The following is an 8856-nucleotide window of genomic DNA, read 5'->3' on the forward strand; positions in this document are numbered from 1 at the left end:
TTCAGAATTATCCAATTTGGGAAGGGGACTCGCTCCTACCTTTATACTAGGAAAAGGGGCTGGCCCGTGACTAGGTCCTACCTATGGGTGGGACCAGGAGGGGGGTGGTTACACCCCTATCCTTTGTCCGGCTTCGCCCCAGCTCAGGGGCTGGGGTGCCCCCGAAACTGGTTTGAGCCGGGCTATGCACAGTGAGCACCGGGGTGCCACTTGCAATCACCTTCCTTTCAGCCCTGCCTACCTGGGATACACAAACCCTGTCTGGGATGGTGCTAACACCGCCCTCGACAGGAAACCCTTTGTCCAAGCTCCCCTCGCTGGAAGGTCTCCCAGCAGCAGGAGGTCAGACTTGTGTATGGTGGCAACATCCATTTTGTGACGCTGAGGCTTGAGTCAACTTTAACCGGGGTTCAAGGTTACTTCCATGTCGTGTCCCTCTAAAAGGGTGGAATGCTAACCCCGTCGCCAGAATTGGCGAGGGGTTCGTATTCCAATTCGTATGACACCTTACTCGACATGTTTGGGTGATGCGATGCCAAAGTTAGCAAATAACCGCGAGGATTATAATGCATTTTAAGGTAGATGGCACGCGTCACCATGGAACAGCTATTAGGACTTGGTTCCGCAAGCCGTCGACGGGCTCAGCTCGCGCCAGAGCACCATCTCACATGATTCCCAGCACTCTGCCTTCAGGATTGATAAGGCCTGCCATAGGAGTGACTGATAGGAATCCATGTGTCCATTTTAGGGTTAGGTATAGGAATACTACACCTACAGCAACGGGTGATTACACCACCTTGCCCCAGCTGTCGTGCAGCCAGTTGTGTCAGATTTGGGTGGCCATCCAGGGGTGGCATAATACATGCTGCAGCCCCTAGTAGGCCCTGGGTACACCGATGCCCTGGATACCTGGTATGCTGATACAGGGACTGATAAGGCGGCCCAGTTCCAATTGGTGGATGCACCTAATGTACATGTGTGTTAATCTCGAGAGAGAACAGCTAGGCTGTGGGTCTGATTGGCAGGCCCACAGCCAGGGAAAGTCGTAAACCAATGAAGCAAAAGCAAAAAATCTGGGTGATCATAGGATTGCAGACCCTACTCTCCTACATGACCCCCCCCCAAACTTTGGGACAATAAGCTAACCTTGACCAGGTGAGTCTTCTTGCTCTAAGTGGAAATACCTGGAGAGCCCATCTGCATTGCCATGATCAGTGCCAGGTCTATGCTCCACTGTGAAGTCCATCCCCTGTAGGGAAATGGACCACCTAAGTAGTTTGGGGTTTTCACCCTTCATTTGATTTAGCCACAAGAGGGGCTTATGGTCGGTCTGAATCTTGAAGTGAGTGCCAAACAAGTATGGCCTCAACTTCTTCAGGGCCCAAACCACAGCAAAGGCCTCCCTCTCAATAGCTGACCAATTCTTCTCTCTGGGGGTCAGCCTCCTGCTAATAAAAGCTATGGGCTGGTCATGACCATCAAAATTCAGCTGAGATAGAACAGCTCCCACACCCAACTCCGAAGCGTCTGTTTGGACAATGAATGTTTTGGAGTAGTCTGGACTCTTTAGGATAGGTGCTGTGCACATGGCCTGCTTTAGGTCATCGAATGCCTTTTGACAGCTTGCTGTCCACTGAACTTTTTTTGGCATCTTTTTACTTGTCAGATCGTTTAGCGGGGTCACAATGGATCCATAATTTCTGACAAATTTCCGGTAATAACCAGTCAGGCCCAAGAAAGCTCGAACCTGAGTCTGGGTGGTTGGAGGAGCCCAGTCCTGGATGGCCTGTATCTTGCTCTCCAATGGCTGAACCTGGCCTCCACCTACAAGGTGGCCCAGGTATACAACCTGTGTCTGCCCTATCTGGCACTTAGTGGCCTTGATAGTGAGGCCTGCCTTTTGCAGAGCCTCTAACACTTTCCTCAGGTGGACCAGGTGATCCTCCCAGGTGGGGCTAAAGACAGCGATATCGTCCAGATACGCCGCACAGAAGTCGTCCAACCCAGTGAGAACTTGATTCACCAGCCTTTGGAAGGTGGCAGGTGCATTTTTCAAACCAAAGGGCATTACCACGAACTGATAATGCCCACCCGGGGTAGAAAATGCGGTTTTGGGCTTGGCCTCCTCAGCTAACCTGATTTGCCAATACCCAGCTGTCAGGTCAAATGTACTTAAGTAGTTGGCCGAAGCCAACCGGTCTATAAGTTCATCTGCTCTTGGTATTGGGTGGGCGTCAGTCTTAGTGACTGCATTGAGGCCTCTGTAGTCTACGCAAAACCTCATTTCTTTCTTACCGCCCTGGGTGTGAGGCTTTGGCACGAGAACTACTGGACTAGCCCAGGGGCTGTCCGAGGGCTCAATGACTCCCAGCTCCAACATTTTCTGCACCTCTGTCTTGATGCAGTCTCTGACATGATCAGGCTGTCGATAGATTTTACTCTTTACTGGCCGACTGTCCCCAGTGTCGACCTCATGGGTACACCAATTGGTCTGACTGGGTGTCAGAGAGAACATATGTCGGAAGGATTGAAGAACCTGTTTACAATCCTTTTGTTGATGTCCAGAGAGGCTGCCACAAAAGACAACACCATCTACTGACCCATCGTCAGGGTTCTGAGAGAGCAGGTCTGGGAGAGGGTCACTCTCCTCCTCCTGTCCCTCATCTGTGGCCATGAGCAAGCCCATGCCCTCCCTGTCGACATATGCCTTGAGCCGGTTTACATGGAGCACCCTGTGGGGGCTCCGGGGAGTTCCCAGGTCTACCAAGTAGGTGACCTCTCCCTTTTGCTCAATGATCGTGTGGGGCCCAGACCATTTGTCTTTGAGTGCTGCTGGGGCCACTGGCTCCAGCACCCACACCTTCTGTCCAGGCTGATACACAGTCAGGACAGCCTTTTGGTCGTGCCAAGCTTTTTGTAATTCTTGGCTCGCCTCAAGGTTTTTAGATGCCTTTTCCATGTACTCAGCCATCCGCGAGCGGAGACCGAGCACATAGTCCACAATGTTTGATGCCGGCTTTTTGAGAGGTCTCTCCCATCCTTCCTTTACCAAACAAAGGGGTCCCCTTACAGGATGTCCGAACAGAAGTTCAAAAGGGCTGTAGCCAACCCCCTTCTGCGGGACCTCTCTGTAGGCGAACAAGAGGCAGGGTATCAGGACATCCCATCTCCGCCGAAGCTTTTCAGGTAGTCCATGAATCATCCCTTTCAGGGTCCTGTTGAATCTCTCAACAAGCCCATTGCATTGTGGGTGATAGGGTGTGGTGAACTTGTAGTTGACACCACACTCCTTCCACATGGCAGTCAGATATCCCGACATGAAGTTTGCACCTCTGTCAGAGACAACCTCGTTAGGGAAGCCCACTCTGGAGAACACTCCAACTAGGGCCGTGCCACAACAGGTGCTGTAGTGGTCCTAAGGGGAATAGCTTCAGGATACCTGGTGGCGTGGTCCACCACCACCAGTATAAACTTGTGCCCTGATGCTGTCTGGGGTTCCATTGGTCCGACAATGTCGATCCCCACTCGTTCAAAGGGTACCCCCACCACCGGCAGTGGTATGAGGGGGGCCTTTGTCGTGCCACCTGACTTACCACTGGCTTGGCAAGTGACACAGGAGCGACAAAACTCCTTCGTATCTTCGGACATGTGGGGCCAGTGAAAGTGTGGAACAATTCTGTCCCAAGTCTTATTCTGGCCTAAGTGACCTGCAAGGGGAATCTCGTGGGCCAAGGTAAGGAGGAAACCTCTCAGAGACAAGGGGACGACCAGCCTCCTGGTCGCGCCAGGCTTGGGGTCTCTTGCCTCGGAGTACAGGAGTCCATCGTCCCAGTACACTTTGTGGGTACCTGTGGCGTTCCCTGCAGCCTCAGCAGCAGCCTGCTGTCTGAGGGGTTCAAGTGAGGGGCAGTCTAACTGTGCCTTCCCCAGGTCTTCCCTAGAGGGTCCCCCTGAGCCCAGAAACTCAACCTGACCAGGTTCAAGCTCTTTTGGCTCAGTTTCCCTCAGTTCTTTAAGGTCAGCCTCCTCAGAGACTTGATCCACGACCTGGGGCAAGGGGGAAGGCGAGGCCTTACCCTTACTGCTCCTTTTCTTGGATGGTGTCTGGTCCGTTCTTCCAGGATCCAGCACCTGTTCAGTGGGGCATCTTTTGGCCTGTGACCTGGTCACAGCAAGGACATGTGCTGGCAAGCCTAACATTTCCATGTGAGTCCTCTGCTCCACTTCTGACCATTGTGACGTTTCCAAATCATTGCCCAACAGACATTCTACGGGGAGGTCTGAACTAACCACAACTTTCTTTGGGCCACTTACCCCTCCCCAGGAGAAATCAACAACTGCCATACTGTGATTGGTAGTGACATTGCTGGCATTGGTCACTAGGTAATCGGTACCTAGCATGATCTGTCCAGGGTCCACAAAGTTAGGTGTCACCATTGTGACACTGGCACAAGTGTCCCTGTAGGCCTGAGCCACTTTTCCATTGATCAAAGGCGTCTGCCTGTATTTGCCCAAAGTATTGGGACTGGCATCAGGGGACATATCCATATCCCCTGTACAGAATCAGGACGGCCTGAGTGAGCGTGCCAACTAAGTCGTCACACCCCTCAGTTCCCAAGGTTAACCCAACTAATGCCTTGGGAGGCGCACTACCACTGCTGACTGTACTGGGGGTGCAGGTGCCTTAGGGGCTGCAGTGGCAGGAGTTTGCCCTCCTTTCTTGGTGCACTCACTAAACCAGTGAGTCTTACTTTTACAGTATTGGCATCACCTTTTTGACTGGCCTTCCTGAGTCTTCTTCTTCTGTGAAGCCTGACCCCCACCCTCTTTGGTTTGTTGGGGACCTGTCGAAGACTTCTGGTCATTTTGTTCGTTCTTGTTACTACCCTTTTGGTCTGCTTTCTTCTGACCACCCTGGTTCTGAGTCTGGTTCTGCTTGACCCTTGTTCTGACCCATCTGTCTGCCTTCTTTCCCAATTCTTGGGGAGAGGTCAGCTCTGAGTCGACAAGGTGCTGATGCAACAATTGGTTCTGACAGTTGTTTAAAATCTGTTCTCTCATGATAAGATTGTACAATCCTGTGTAATCAGTAACCTTGCTACCCAGCAACCAGCCTTCCAAAGCCTTAGTGGCACAATCGACAAAGTCAGTCCAATCCTGAGACTGAATTTTCTGGGTGTCTCTGAACAGCAACCTGTACTGCTCAGTGGTTAAGCCGAACCCATCAATCAGTGTATTTTTCAGGACTTGGTAGTTGTTAGCATCCTCAGCTCTCGTAGTGAGGAGCTTGTCTCGTCCTTTACCTTCAAAGGAGAGCCACAGTATAGCTGCCCACTGACTTGGGGGGACGCACTGGACAGTGCAGGCCCTCTCCAAAGCAGTTATCCACTTGTGGATGTCGTCCCCTTGTTTAAAGGGGGGCACTATTTTACTCAGGTGTCTAGTGTCTATACCCCTGTCTTTCTCTCTAATGAGAATGCTGCCACCAGTGGGGTCTAACCCACTCAATTTCTGCTCTCGGGCCAAGGCAAGTCTTTCTTTGGCGAGGGCAAGTTCTTCCCGCTCGATCCTCAGATTGACTTCCCTCATCTTCGCTTCGTGCTCCCTTCTCTGAGGGGACGTCATTCCTCTCTGAGAAAATGCCTGAGAGACATGTGTTCGAACAGATCTGTTAGGGCCTCTCGAGAGAGACCTAGCTCGTCCGTTCCCAAGGTTAAGCCTGCTTGAGCGTGGGCCCGGGGCTCCCCCAGTTCCATTCTCATGCCTGCTTAAGTTGGTCCTCGTGAGCCTGCCGACTACTACTGGACCTTTGTCTGCCTCGTCTCCTGATAATTCCTCCTCTTCTTCCTCCTCTGTATGGAGGCCGAGGTCTGGGTCACCAAGGGTTCCCTCTAAGGGGGGCATGTTCCCATCTGGGTTAGAGGGGCCTACGTTAAGAGCCCTTCTAGCATCATAAGTCTCTAAGAGACCTATCAGGAATGGGACTGTAGGGTTAGAACCCTGTTTTAACTTCCTGGAGGCACACAGTTGTCTCATCTCCGTGAAGCTAAGAGCTGCATATCGTGACATGACCTGTGGAGGGTCAATGACCACTAAGGGAGTCTCTGCAGATTCTCCGCGGACCGACATGCTTTCTAGTGAGGTGTAAGTGATGCACCTACCTACACTATGTGTTTCCCTACTGATCCCTTGCTAAGAGTTATAGTCAGGGTGTGCTAGTCCCTGTTTCACTATAACAGCTGGTTCAGTAGAACTCCGAGTATTCTAAGTTAAGTTATATGTACCTGGGTACTTATGTGATCTTTCAACTTGATATTCTTAGGATACGTGTGTGGTAAAACAACAGCAAGCTCAAATCCCAACCGCTGCTCACCAATGTGAGAAGTTGGCCTGATATGTAGTGCTCACTATTCTAGTGATCACTGTGTATCATTCCAAACGACCCTTATTGATGATTGGTTGTAAGTCAACCTTGTAGACCAGCTATCCTAGTAGCGTGGACAAGAGCAGTCTTCAGGCTAAACTCTAGAGGGCGTGTTAAGCCAGCTGTTTACCATCACATATACCCTTTGAACACCAGGTGAAAGGACACCACACAAGTTGTTATGAAAATAAAGGATATTTATTTATAACAAGACTACCCTGGCTCTTTATGAGTCAGGGAGCTAAGCACAATACAAAACTCTTGGGAAAATACTTCTAGTTGCACAATTTACACAAATGCCCGAAGGGCACGAAACCATATACACTGCAAGTGGAATGGGAGATGTTAGAGAGTCTAAAGTTACTGATTCCGGAGGAATCCGATCAGTTGGACTAAACGGAAAAGGAGCTGGACACTTGTAGAGTGAACCTACGATGGAGCACCGAGATGCTCGAGTTACCTAGCCCAGAGGCTGCGGCTGCGTGGGGTTCAGCAAGATGTCGGGAGTCCTCGTTGTAGTCTCGGGAGCCTGAAAGAAGAAGTTGCTGGCAGGCGACCAGTGTCGATGTTCAGCGAGATCCAAGCCTGGATCGGTGATGAAGGAAACCTGAAAGCAGAGGGGACTCAGTTCTCAACCGCTAGCCAGCGATCGTGTGGGCACCAGGAAGGTACCGGATGAAGTCACCTCGACCAGGTGAGTGGGTGACGTCGGACTCGGCTGTTCCTCGGACCAGGAGGTGCGGCGGCGACCAGGATGGAGGGCGAGCTGTCCCACGAAGGTGTCTGCTGTCGATGATGCTGGGCCCAGGAGTGGGGCAGCAGGTCTTGGCAGAGGCAAGCCCACGTGGTGGAGTCAAGATGGCGTCTGGAGTGGACCAGGAGGGTCCGGGGTACTCCTCTGTTGAAGGGGAGCAAGGGCCAGTCTGGAGCAACCAGACCAGTGATGAAAAACTGTCGTGGTGCGTCGTGAAGAGGGCCACTAGCCGACGGCGAGTGGCCGGACAACGCGGTGAGCAGCAAGGAGCAGAAGGGCCCCCACGCAGATCTCGTGGATGCTGGGGAGGCAGACGTCGGTGCTGGAGCTGCTCAGGGTTAGGGCTTCTCAAACCCTCGGTGCACTCACTCGAGGGTCCCTCGGTGGTCGTGCTAGATAAGCGTTGTGCAGGTTCTGAAGATGGCCGGTCCCGCAGGTCTCGTCACACCCACGAATCTCAGCTGGGCTGACGATGTAGGTAGAGGTCAGAGATGGCGGGGAATCCGGGTCTCGTCGAGTTGGGCAGTCTTGATCCGTAGGAGAGACGTACAGCAAACCGCAAGCGCTTAGGTGGTGCCTGCTGGTGCAGGGTGGCAACTCCTTAGCCACAAGGGAGAGTCTTCAGAAAAAGTCAAGAGTTCCTTTCGTGGAAAGTAGTTCAAGATTCAGAATTATCCAATTTGGGAAGGGGACTCGCTCCTACCTTTATACTAGGAAAAGGGGCTGGCCCGTGACTAGGTATTACCTATGGGTGGGACCAGGAGGGGGGTGGTTACACCCCTATCCTTTGTCCGGCTTCGCCCCAGCTCAGGGGCTGGGGTGCCCCCGAAACTGGTTTGAGCCGGGCTATGCACAGTGAGCACCGGGGTGCCACTTGCAATCACCTTCCTTTCAGCCCTGCCTACCTGGGATACACAAACCCTGTCTGGGATGGTGCTAACACCGCCCTCGACAGGAAACCCTTTGTCCAAGCTCCCCTCGCTGGAAGGTCTCCCAGCAGCAGGAGGTCAGACTTGTGTCTGGTGGCAGCATCCATTTTGTGACGCTGAGGCTTGAGTCAACTTTAACCGGGGTTCAAGGTTACTTCCATGTCGTGTCCCTCTAGAAGGGTGGAATGCTAACCCCGTCGCCAGAATTGGCGAGGGGTTCGTATTCCAATTCGTATGACACCTTACTCGACATGTTTGGGTGATGCGATGCCAAAGTTAGCAAATAACCGCGAGGATTATAATGCATTTTAAGGTAGATGGCACGCGTCACCATGGAACAGCTATTAGGACTTGGTTCCGCAAGCCGTCGACGGGCTCAGCTCGCGCCAGAGCACCATCTCACATGATTCCCAGCACTCTGCCTTCAGGATTGATAAGGCCTGCCATAGGAGTGACTGATAGGAATCCATGTGTCCATTTTAGGGTTAGGTATAGGAATACTACACCTACAGCAACGGGTGATTACACCACCTTGCCCCAGCTGTCGTGCAGCCAGTTGTGTCAGATTTGGGTGGCCATCCAGGGGTGGCATAATACATGCTGCAGCCCCTGGTAGGCCCTGGGTACACCGATGCCCTGGATACCTGGTATGCTGATACAGGGACTGATAAGGCGGCCCAGTTCCAATTGGTGGATGCACCTAATGTACATGTGTGTTAATCTCGAGAGAGAACAGCTAGGCTGTGGGT

Source organism: Triturus cristatus, chromosome 3_1, assembly GCF_964204655.1.
Source record: "Triturus cristatus chromosome 3_1, aTriCri1.1, whole genome shotgun sequence".
In the NCBI taxonomy this organism is placed as follows: Eukaryota; Metazoa; Chordata; class Amphibia; order Caudata; family Salamandridae; genus Triturus; species Triturus cristatus.